The sequence below is a fragment of the Entelurus aequoreus genome, linkage group LG23, assembly GCF_033978785.1.
Source record: "Entelurus aequoreus isolate RoL-2023_Sb linkage group LG23, RoL_Eaeq_v1.1, whole genome shotgun sequence".
In the NCBI taxonomy this organism is placed as follows: domain Eukaryota; kingdom Metazoa; phylum Chordata; class Actinopteri; order Syngnathiformes; family Syngnathidae; genus Entelurus; species Entelurus aequoreus.
This window is the reverse complement of record NC_084753.1, coordinates 39670384-39683753: the sequence shown is the minus strand read 5'-3', so window position 1 is coordinate 39683753 and position 13370 is coordinate 39670384. Positions and strand designations below refer to the sequence as shown.

The 13370-nt window shown below is 40.0% G+C and overlaps 1 pseudogene; it reads right to left on the bottom strand.

Annotated features, from left to right (window-relative positions):
• Positions 1-4644: 4644 nt before the first annotated feature.
• LOC133640710 (gastrula zinc finger protein XlCGF8.2DB-like) lies at positions 4645-13113 on the bottom strand (annotated as a pseudogene).
• Between the last annotated feature and the right edge of the window lie 257 nt (positions 13114-13370).

The following is a 13370-nucleotide window of genomic DNA, read 5'->3' as shown; positions in this document are numbered from 1 at the left end:
AGGATCAGTGTTGCCAACTCCTCAGTAAGGAACACAGCTATTGGCTGTCCTAGAAGACGACATCGCCTCGTTTACATAATCCATTGCAATGGACGTTGTAGGAGAGAAGAATAATGTCACGGGAGAGATCAAAAGTGACTTAAAAATAAGTTTGATTAAAACTGGAAATAAACTATCTTCTGTTGATTCGTAGTTCTTAAATGTTGATAGAAGTATCAAGAAAGTCAGAAAAGAGAAAACACTGTAGTGGTTGTGGGATATATTCCCTCACTTTGTAATTCATACATCACATTCACAGCTCAACAGCCATTGTTTTATCAAACACATAAAATAATTTAATAAATGTTTTCACTCCTCTATTAGTCTGAAGTCTTTTATGTTCACACCTTTACTATTTTTTTCACTTCATTGACATTTCTAGAAGTACATTTGAAATGTTTCCTCTTAATGCTGCTGCTCCTGGTACATGTGCTTTCATCTTTCCTCCATCAAGATAGCTCAGATTCACAATGTTGGAATATTGACTGCTGATGTTAATATTCTTCTATTGTTTAGCAGATTTCACTTTACTCTTTTTCTTTGCTCAAATGAACAGGATGGAAGTGTCATTGTCGCTACTGAGTGTAATTATATATAATTATGTATATAATAACCTTCCATTCTTCACTGCTTGATTTAACTCTCATCTTGTTTTATCCAGAGAGAACATGACCACAAAAAGATGGCTGCACATCAATAAACTGTCACTAAACTTCAATAAAACTAAATATATCATTTTTGGATATTATACAAATGTAAAACACAAATTATGATGGATAATATTGAAATAAAAGGAGTGAAGGTAATCACATTTTTGGAATATAACTTAAAAACTAAGCTGGAAAATACATATAAATCATATAAAGAAAACATTTAAAAAATTGAATGCAATACTAAATAGAATAAAATACATACTTACAAATATTAAGTACATTTATTGTACCCAACTTTAGTTGAAGCATACATTGTTTATGGCATAAAGGTCTGGGGACATACATATAAAACAATCACACAACAATATTCATATAACAAAAGAGAGTGATAAAGATAATTATTAGAATGGATTATAGAGACCCAACAAATGATTCATAAAGTAACACATTTTAAAATTGTATAAAAGACAACTTTTCAAATGATGTATAAAGTAAATAATAATATGCTTCCAGAAGTGGTCCAGAAGATGTTTCAGATGTGAACCAGTAAATATGAACTAAGAGGGATTTATGAGTACACAAAAGCAAAGGTATGAACACATGTAAAACAAATATGTATATCATATAAAGGAGTACATCTTTGGAATGATCCACAAATAGAAAATAAAATATGTAACACTTCATTATTTTGAAAAACTTATACAAAAACACTATTATGAATAAGTATAAAAGTGAATTATGAATATCTACACTTAAAATGTTTATTGCTTGTAACATATTGTATGTACTGTTTATTCTCACCTTTTCAGTCAAATTGTTCTGTTCATTTTAAAGTACACAAATGTGTATATTAACTCATGTACTTGACTGAAATAAAAGCACTAATCTGAAGTGTCTAATCTATAAATGTTAGAATCATAATAACAAGATGGTGTTACACACACAACAATGATGTCACACATGTTATATGTGCTGATGTTGTTAGAAAGTCAAAGTTAAAGTTTTGACAGTTTATTTCAAATCCTGCATCTTCATTTGCTGCTGCTGTTCTCACCAGCACACTTGTGTTTCTTACACTGGTACTTAGAAGAGAATCTTTCACCACACACACTGCAACTCAACACTTTCTCTCCTGTGTGTGTTCTCATGTGTACTGAAAGATTTTCTCGCTGACAAAAGCGTTTGTTGCAGCTTGAACAGGAGTATGGTTTTTCACCAGTGTGTGTTCTCATGTGTTGTTTCAGATGATATCTTCGTATAAAACTTTTACCACATACTGAACATATAAAAGGTTTTTCACCAGTGTGTGTTTTTGTGTGGTTTATTAAATGTCCCTTCTGGGAGAATACCTTACCACAAATTGAGCACATAAATGGTTTTTCTCCAGTGTGTATTCTCATGTGTGATTTTGACTGTTGATTTGTTAGAAAACTTTTACCACATTCTGAGTTATTACTGACTCTCACACTATTATGCTAGAACAGGGGTCGGCAACCCGCGGCTCCCGAGCTGCATGCGGCTCCTTGACCACTCTGATGCGGCTCAGCTACATACATGCCGACCCCCCCGATTTTCCCAGGAGACTTATGGATCTCAGTGTCTCTCATAGATTACTCCCAGGGAAAAAATAATCTTATTTACACTCTAATTACTAAATAAAGGGCGTGCCCTAATTGCACTGCAGTAATTGTCCTCTATAGCATTTAGATACAGCGTGCCAGTCCAGCCACATGTTGCATGTTGTTATTACTTGCACACACAGGAGACAGCAAAGCATAGTTACTCATCAGCCACACAGCTTACACTGACGGTAGCCGTATCAAACAACTTTAACATTGTTACGTTACAAATATGCGCCACACTGTGAACCCACACCAAAAAAGAATGAAAAACACATTTCTGGAGAACATCCCACCGTAACACAACATAAACACAACACAACCATTACCCAGAATCCCATGCAGCCCTAACTCTTCCGGTCTACATTATACACCCCCGCTACCACCAAATCCCCCCACACATCAACCCCCCCCTCCGTGCGTTGGTTGAGCGGAAGAGTTAGGGCTGCATGGGATTCTGGGTATTGGCACCGTCAGTGTAAGATGTGTGGCTGCTGAGTTAGTACGCCTTGCTGTCACTTACGTGAGCAAGCTGAAATTGCATTCTACGTGTGGTCGAGCAGGTACGCTGTCAGGGCAGACTGTAGAGGGCGCCAAATGCAGTGTCATCACGCTCTGATATTCGGGAGTCTCCCGGGAAAAATGAGAGGGTTGGCAAGTATGACGCTATCAAGCGCCATTCATTCAAAACTCGCGGGCTGCACTCACATCAAATTTCCACATTAAATTGCGTGCCGGTGCGTGTGTCGGAGACCCCTGGTTAACATAGCACAAAGCATTTAAGCTTTGTATGCGGTGTTTTTCATTTTAAATTTAAAATTTTTTTTTGTGGCTCCCATTACTTTCTTTAATTTGTGAAACTTGCCAAAATGGCTCTTTGTGTGGTAAAGGTTGCCGACCCCTGTGCTAGATCCACTATGGACTGGACTCTCACACTATTATGCTAGATCCAATATGGACTGGACTCTCACACTATTATGTTAGATCCACTATGGACTGGACTCTCACACTATTATGCTAGATCCACTATGGACTGGACTCTCACACTATTATGCTAGATCCACTATGGACTGGACATCTGCGGTCCCCTCCAAGTTTTCTCATTGTCATCCCACTGGGTTGAGTTTTATTGCCCTGATGTGGTATCTGAGCAGAGTATGTCGTTGTGGCTTGTGCAGCCCTTTGAGACAATCGTGATTTAGGGCTATATAAGTAAACACTGATTGATTGATTGATAAGTAACTAATTTTTACAGGTAGCTAAGCAACCACGTGGTTGCAAGTACCAGACTTACGCGCATCAACAACACCCATATTCTTACATACAACATATTTAAAAATGGCGGTAATAAATAAATATAAAGTTAGTAAACATGTGAGAGTAAGAAGTAAACAAACCTGTTCTGTGTAACACAACTTGATGTTTCTTGAAAACAGCGTCCAGTAGTCGATGTTGTCGCTCCTTCTCCTCTTTTGTTGGACAAAGTTCCTCCTCGTACTCTGCTATCGTTCTTTCGTACATTTTCACACAATCACAACACTTTACACTCACACTTGATCTTAACTAAGCGATGTGTTTTGATCACTAATTTTGTGTTCTTACTCCGCGCGTAGTTGTACGAATATGTCGCGTCTTTGTTAGCAGCTAACAAGCTAAGCTAGCTAACAAGCGAAGAAGCGTCAAATGCGCTCAGACTAATGTTTACGGATACAAACAATTATTGACGATGTTTACTCTTTTAAACGACATATATGTGCACATGTATGCACTGATTAAAAATACAGAACTATAATGCCCACGTTTAGACTTTCTCCATCAAACGCCATCTTGCTTTTTCCTCCTTCTTCTTCTTCTTTCTATTTCCAGCAGACTAGTAGAACATCTTAGGTGTATTGTTGCCCTCCACAGGTTCTTAACGGGATTTCCTGCTTCCGTCCTATGGCCCACACTACATTATACAGTCCAGTAGGTGGCAGTATGAACCTTTCAAGTCATGGCTGCAAACTGCCAGTAAGAAGAAGAAGTAATAGAGCTGGTTGCTTGTTTCTCTCGCGAGATCTGACAACATGTTTAAATAGAACAATTGACAGGTTGACAACATCCAAACAAACCAAGTCATCTCCAATACATCTCAACATTACACACATCCTCCAGGCTGAGTTAGTCTAGATGATGAAGCAAGCTGGAAACTACATGTAAGTCATATAAAGAAAACATTTAAAGATTGACTGCGATAATAAATAGAATAAAATACATACCCACAAATATTAATTACATTTATTGTACCCAACTTTAGTTGAAGCATACATTGTTTATTGCATAAAGGTCTGGGGACATACATATAAAACAATCACACAACAATATTCATATAACAAAAGAGAGTAATAAAGATAATTAATAGAATGGATTATAGAGACCCAACAAATGATTCATAAAGTCACACATTTTAAAATTGTATAAAAGACAACTGCTCTAATGATTTACAAAGTAAATAATAATATGCTACCAGAAGTGGTCCAGAAGATGTTTCAGATGTGAACCAGTAAATATGAACTAAGAGGGATTTATGTGTACTCAAAAGCAAAGGTATGAACACATGTAAAACAAATATGTATATCATATAAAGGAGTTCATCTATGGAATCATCTACAATTAGAAAATAATATATGTAACACTTCATTATTTCAAAAAAACATATATAAAACACTATTATGAATAAGTATAAAAGTGAATTATGAATTTCTACACATAAAATGTTTATTGTATGTAATATATTTTATGTACTGTTTATTCTCACCTTTTCAGTCAAATTGTTCTGTTCATTTTAAAGTACACAAATGTGTATATTAACTCATGTACTTGACTGAAATAAAAGCACTAATCTGAAGTATTTACTCTATATATGTTATAAGCATAATAACAAGATTGTGTTACACACACAACAATGATGTCACACATGTTATATGTGCTGATGTTGTTAGTGAGTCAAAGTTAAAGTTTTCTTTTAACTTTGCTGCTGCTGTTCTCACCAGCACACTTGTGTTTCTTACACTGGTACTTAGAAGAGAATCTTTCACCACACACACTGCAACTCAACACTTTCTCTCCTGTGTGTGTTCTCATGTGTGCTTTCAAAGATTTTAGGTGACATAAGCTTTTGTTGCAGCTTGAACAGAAGTATGGTTTTTCACCAGTGTGTGTTCTCATGTGTACTTTTAAGTTTTCATTTGTTACAAAACTTTTACCACATTCTGAGCAGGAAAAAGGCTTTTCTCCAGTGTGTTTTCTCATGTGTAATTGGAAATGTTGCCTCTGAGTAAAATCTTTACCGCAGATTGAACATGAAAAAGGTCTTTCTCCAGTGTGTATTCTCATGTGTGCTTGGAAATTTTGCCTTTGAGTAAAATCTTTACCGCAGATTGAACATGAAAAGGTTTTTCTCCAGTGTGTGTTCTCATGTGTCTTTTCAAATTGTTGCTTTGAGTAAAATCTTTACCACATTCTGAGCAGGAAAAAGGTTTTTCTCCAGTGTGTATTCTCATGTGTATTTTCAAATCGTGCCTATGACTAAAATCTTTACCGCAGATTGAACATGAAAACGTTTTTTCTCCAGTGTGTGTTCTCATGTGTCTTTTCAAATGACTAAGATACGTTTTGTCACAGTGAGAACATGTGAAGTGTGTGTTGTCAGTGTGACATGTCTTATCATCTTTAGAGTCTTCATCATCAGTGTCAGGAGAGTGTGACGTTGTGTCCTCACTATCTGATAGTGGAGCTAAGAGCTTGTCTGCTTGTGATCCTCCACAGTGGTCTCCATCAGCTTCTGTTGTCATGTGTTGAGTTGAGCTGCTGCTTGGAGGCTCCGCCTCTCTCTTCTCCTCACTCTCACCTTTGACCTCATCTTCTTCACTCTTCACAGGGACACCAGTCACTGGGAACTCCTCCAACCATTCAAGATGCTCTCCCTCCTGACTGATGCTGTGTTCCTCCTCTTCCTCTTTAAAATGGGAGGTCAGTGGGTTATTTTCTTCCCTTTGCATTTGTAATGTATGTGGCGCCTCTTCTTCCTCCTTAATGTGGAAGGGCTGTGGCTCCTCCTTGTCCATCCTGAAGCTCCACTTCTGTTGCTCAGAGAGAAGATGTTCTTCACAGACTTCTGCAGGACACAAGAAGACAAACATGCTCTAGAGGAGTCCATCTTTGTTCAGTCACATGTCAGGAACGATATTGATAGGATTTTACCAATTCAGATTTCATTTTCGAGTCTGCTTTACGATTCGGTTATTTGTGGTTCTTTTATGAATTTATTATGGGTCTAATGAAAATGTGAGCAAATGTGCTGGGTCAAAAGTATACATACAGCAATGTTAATATTTGCTTACATGTCCCTTGGCAAGTTTCACTGCAATAAGGCGCTTTTGGTAGCCATCCACAAGCTTCTGCTTGAATTTTTGACCACTCCTCTTGACAAAATTGGTGCTAAATGTGTTGTTTTTCTGACATAGACTTGTTTCTTCAGCATTGTCCACACGACTTTGGGAAGGGCATTTTAAAACCTTAATTCTAGCCTGATTTAGACATTCCTTGACCACTTTTGACGTGTGTTTGGGGTCATTGTCCTGTTGGAACACCCAACTGTGCCCAAGACCCAACCTCCGGGCTGATTATTTTAGGTTGTCCTGAAGAATTTGGAGATAATCCTCATTTTTCATTGTCCCATTTAAAGCACCAGTTCCATTGGCAGCAAAACAGGCCCAGAGCAACTTGACGGTAGGGATTGGTGTTCCTGGGATTAAAGGTCTCACTTTTTCTCCTCCAAACATATTGCTGGGTATTGTGGCCAAACAGCTACATATTTATTTTATCTGACCACAGAACTTTCCTCCAGAAGGTCTTATCTTAGTCCATGTGATGTCAGATGAAACAAAAATTGAGCTGTTTGGCCACAATACATTACATTATATACATTACAATCAATTGAAATCGGTACGATACCACCTTTGAAAAGTACCGCTTCCGCTCTTTCATCTGAGTGACTACAGGGTCGAGGCGCACACACAAAGTGCATACAAGCAATAACATCTTGAAGAGGAAGAAAGGCAAAAAACTACAATTCTACTGGTTAATAATGAGGGTGTGAAGTACAACATGGAGGTATTTGGGCTTCAAAACTAACAATAAAGGTGACGCTTTAAACAAGGAGGCACCGCGTTGCAAGTACTGTTTTACACCTTTCCTGCTTGTCGGCTCCCAGACCGTGGTCGAGGAGAGCAGGGGAGACCTTTCACTTTGGTCGGAATGACGAGGCCATCGATTAGTTACAACTTGGTCACTTTATTTATAATGTCCACAGGGCACAAGCGGACATCCACCATGCTATTGACACTCCTGCACATGCTAGCGCTACCTCTCCTAACTTGCCCACTCACTTACTCGTCACGCACCCTAAATACTGCCATTCTTAAAGGAGCACACACACACACATATGCTACTCTCACAACAGCTGCTTAAAGGCCTACTGAAATGAATTATTTTTATTTAAACGGGAATAGCAGATCCATTCTATGTGTCATACTTGATCATTTCGCGATATTGCCATATTTTTGCTGAAAGGATTTAGTATAGAACAGGGGTCGGCAACCCGCGGCTCCGGAGCCGCATGCAGCTCTTTGACCACTCTGATGCGGCTCAGCTGCATACTTGCCGACCCTCCCGGTTTTCCCTGAAGTTTTACGGACGTCAGTGCCTCTCTTAATAATCTCCCGGGGCTAATATTCTCCGATTTTCACCCTAACAATTGAATTAAGAGTGTACCTTAGCGGTACTGCAATAATTGTCCTCTATTGCCTGTACAAATCACATGCCAGCCCAGCCACATGTTGTATGCAGCTTCTGCTTGCTAACGTAGGAGACAGCAAGGCATACTTGGTCAACAGCCACACAGTTTACACTGACGGTAGGCAATTAAAACAACTTTAAAACTGTTATGTTACAAATATGCGCCACACTGTGAACCCACTCCAAAAAAGAATGACAAACACATTTCTGGAGAACCTCTGCACAGTAACACGACATAAACACAACACAGCAAATACCCAGAATCCCATGCAGCCAGTCTACATTATACACCCCCGCTACCACCAAACCCCCCCACACATCAACCCGCGCCCCCTCCGTGCGTCGGTTGAGGTGGGCGTGGTATGGTGGTAGGTGGGGAAGGGGGGGGGGGGGGTTTAGACTGGAAGAGTTAGGGCTGCATGGGATTCTGGGTGTTTGTTTTGTTGTGTTTATGTTGTGTTACAGCGCGGATGTTCTCCAGAAATTTGTTTGTCATTCTTTTTTGGTGTGGGTTCACAGTGTGTCGCATATTTGTAACGTAACAGTGTTAAAGTTGTTATATACGACCACCGTCAGTGTAAGCTGTGTGTCTGTTGAACAAGTATGCCTTGCTGTCACTTAAGTGTGCACTGTGCATGCAGAAGCTGCATTCAACATGTGGCCGAGCAGGCACGCTGTTGGAGCAGGCTGTAGAGGGCGCTAAAGGCAGTACCATCACTCCCTGGAACTCGGGAATCTCCCGGATAAATTGAGAGGGTTGGCAAGTATAACGCAATCAGGCGCAATCGCGGGTCGCACTATCATTACATTTTTATATTAAGGTGCGGGCCGGGGCGTGTGTCTGAGACCCCTGGTTTAAACATAGCACAAAGCAAAAAAGGCTTTGTATGCAGTGTTATTTCATTTTAAATTTTCAAAATAGTTTTGTGGCTCCCATTGTTTTCTTTAATTTGTGAAACTTTTCAAAATGGCTCTTTGAGTGGTAAAGGTTGCCGACCCCTGGTATAGAACAACGACGATAAAGTTCGCAACTTTTGGTCACTGATAAAAAAAAGCCTTGCCTATACCGGAAGTAGCGTGACGTCACAGGAGGAAGGATTCCTCACATTTCCCCATTGTTTACAATGGAGCGAGAGAGATTCGGACCGAGAAAGCGACGATTACCCCATTAATTTGAGCGAGGATGAAAGATTTGTGGATGAGGAACGTTAAAGTGAAGGACTAGAGAGGCAGTGCAGGGTGTATCTTTTTTCTCTCTGACCGTAACTTAGGTACAAGCTGGCTCACTGGATACCACATTCTTTCTTTTTTCTATTGTGGATCACAGATTTGTATTTTAAACCACCTTGGATACTATATCCTCTTGAAAATGAGAGTCGAGAACGCGAAATGGACATTCACAGTGACTTTTATCTCCACGACAATACATCGGTGAAGCACTTTAGCTACGGAGCTAACGTGATAGCATCGTGCTTAAATGCAGATAGAAACAAAAGAAATACACACCTGACTGGAAGGATAGACAGAAAATCAACAATACTATTAAACCATGGACCTGTAAATACACGGTTAATGCTTTCCAGCTTGGCAAAGCTTAACAATGCTGTTGCTAACGACGCCATTGAAGCTAACTTAGCTACGGGATCTCGGGCTATGATAAAAACATTAGCTTTCCACCTACGCCAGCCAGCCCTCATCTGCTCATCAACACCCGTGCTCACCTGCGTTCCAGCGATCGACGGAGCGACGAAGGACTTCACCCGATCACCGATGCGGTCGGCGGCCCGGAGACGGAGGAAGTCAAGGTGAGGTCGGCGGCTACCGCGTCTGCTATCCATCTCAAAGTCCTCCTGGTTGTGTTGCTGTAGTCCGCCGCTAATACACCGATCCCACCTACAGCTTTCTTCTTTGCAGTCTCCATTGTTCATTAAACAAATTGCAAAAGATTCACCAACACAGATGTCCAGAATACTGTGGAATTTTGGGATGAAAACAGAGCTTTTTGTATTGGATTCAATGGGGTCCGAATACGTCCGTTTCAACCATTGACGTCACGCGCATACGTCATCATACATAGACGTTTTCAACCGGAAGTGTCGCGGGAAATTTAAAATTGCACTTTATAAGTTAACCCGGCCGTATCGGCATGTGTTGCAATGTTAAAATTTCATCATTGATATATAAACTATCAGACTGCGTGGTCGGTAGTAGTGGCTTTCAGTAGGCCTTTAATAACTGTTTAATAAATACACTTTTGCTAAATTGACTTGCATGAAAGTTTAAAAGTAGCATATATTAATGCAGTATGAAGAAGAATGTTTTAATGTAGACACATAGAATCATCATACTGCTGTGATTATATGCATCAAGTGTTCATTCAAGGCTAAGGCAAAATATCGAGATATATATGGTGTATCGCGATATGGCCTAAAAATATCGAGATATTAAAAAAAGGCCATATCGCCCAGCCCTAATATACCGTACATATATACATATACATATATATATATATATTAGGGCTGCAACTAACAACCAATTTGATAATCGATCAATCTGTCGATTATTACTTCGATTAATCGATTAATAACTGGATAAAAGAGACAAATTACATTTCTATCCTTTCCAGCTATGTAATCAGAAAAGGCCCAAATAAAAAAGGACGCGTGGAACTCCCTCGTCAGAGCGTGGTGGGAAACTGTTCAAAGTTGCAGCCCAGACATTTCTCCTCATAAGCTAAATTGAATCCTGTCTCTGTTTGATTTCTTTGCTTCTTGTCTTGTCTAATAGATGTCATCAATGTTTGAACCTGACAAAAATGTCAAAGCATTTCTCTAAAAGACAATATTATACATTCTGAAAATGTAAACGATAGCAAGAATATAACTACAAATTTCAGAAAATTTCACTCGCAAACACTTTTTTTAAAAGGTTTTTACTGGTCCAAAATTCTAAATAACTAAAGAAAAATCACTGATAAACACTGGAAAACTGTCACTGAATGTCTGAGTGTGATGTCATTGTGTGACAGACAAATGGTACACCGTTTCCACATGGTGAGGACATTGATGGTCTGACTCACTGTCTTACGGATTACCTCAACTTCTGCGTAGACGTGACCTGCCCTGCTAAGACTGTTCGGTGCTACCCTAATAACAAACCCTGGGTAACACAGGAGGTTAAAGCTGTCCTCAACAAGAAGAAAGCTGCCTTCAGGAGTGGAGACAGGGAGGCAATGAGAGCAGCACAGCGGGAGGTGAGGAAGGCTAAGGACAGCTACAGGAAGAAGCTGCAGCAGAACAACATGAGGGAGGTCTGGGAAGGTGTGAAAACCATCACAGGCCACAAGACAAAGACCAGAGCAGTAGGGGGGACAATAGAGAGGGCCAATGAGTTGAAGAACTTCTTCAACCAGCACGTGTCCTCCCCACCCCCCACTCCTCATCGCAGCCACCCTCTCCTCTTCTCCCCTCAACACGCCTCCCCCCCAGCCATGGCTGCACCCCCCTCTTGCTCCTCCTCCACCACCTCTACACAGACATTAGTCATCTCTGTGGACCAGGTCAGAGGTCAACTGAGGAAGCTGCATCCTAAAAACTAACTAGTGCGCACCAGAAACTATCTGGTGCACACCAGATAGTTTCTGGTGCGCACGAGATACATATTTAAGAAAAATGTGTACCCATGTCCCTTTAGGGGCTCCGTAATTTTTAAATGATCAGCATGTCACCTTTTATGTGACATTGTTATTCAAATAAAGATGACAAAAAAGAAAACTATGGTAGTGACAACATGCAGGAACATAACTGACGTAAAACAAGTAAAAAGGAAGTGACGTTGTCTTTGCGCACGCGTGCATTGATCATGTCTTCCTGAACCGACCGTGCAGGGATTCTAAAACTGTGGTACGTGTACCACTAGTGGTACGCGGGCATCACCCAGTGGTACGCCAAATATCATTTAATTATTTAAGTGCAGTGTTTTATTTTCCTACATGCAAACACAGTGTTACTGTTCAAACTGTGTGTAATGTTACAGTAACTAAAAATATTAAATATACTTGTTAAATAACGTGTCTTCCTTGTTTTTAATGAATAATTATGGCCTACTATGCTGAGGTGGTACTTGGTGAAAAAAGTTTGACGTAGTGACATTGTAAACTACATTGGCAGACACCATTTTGTTATACCCAAACGGCGTCTGCTCATACATTGCGCTTCCAACGAGATCCCGTTTTTCCCCCCCGAGTTAGAAAGTTCCAGAACTGTTCACGTTATACCATCTCATCTCATTGTGGATCATGTGAATGTTTGAAGTGGAACTAAATGTGATCTCTGAAAGGGGTACACATTATTTCCAAAGCAGGGCCCCCATCCACATATACAATACTAGTACATATCTGATGAAAAACAACATTATTTTTGTTTTTTTAATTATAAGTGTGCCAAATCACCTATATTTGAACATTATCTAATGGAAATGACTGCTGTCTGATAATCACATTAATAACACAATAACAATCATGTGTCTGAGTACACCTATTAATCAAAATGTATCTAACACGTCATGTTCATGTTAATGATGAAATATAAAGTTAGTAAACATGTGAGAGTAAGAAGTAAACAAACCTGTTCTGTGTAACACAACTTGAGGTTTCTTGAAAACAGCCTCCAGTAGTTGACGTAGTCTTTTGTTCTCTTCTTTTGTTCGAGAAAGCTCCTCTTTGTACTCTGCTATCGTACAAGCTAAGCTAACTAGCACGCTAAGCTAACTAGCGCGCTAAAACAACTAGCAAGCTAAGCGGGCCTAATAATCTCCAAAGTTGAGTGAGACGAGTGGAGTTTATCCTGACACGGAGGATGAATAAAGTGTAGTTAGTAGCGATGTGAGGAGATGTGCCGAGGCTTAGAAGCGTGTGTGGAGTAAAGGAGGACTTTGCTGCAAAGCGCATATCCTCCACGCATGCGTCACTTAGGGGCGGGGCCAAAGAGTCATAGTGATGGGCAAGTCATGAACGATTCATTCTAAATGTATGTTTGCATGGTGTCTACAAAAAAAAGCACGGCAACAAATGATCCATCCATCCATTTAGCTACCGCGTGTCCCTTTCGGGGTCGCAGTGGGTGCTGGAGCCTATCTCAGCTGCATTCGGGCGGAAGGCGGGGTACACCCTGGAAAAGTCGCCACCTCATCACAGGGCCAACACAGATAGACAGACAAATAT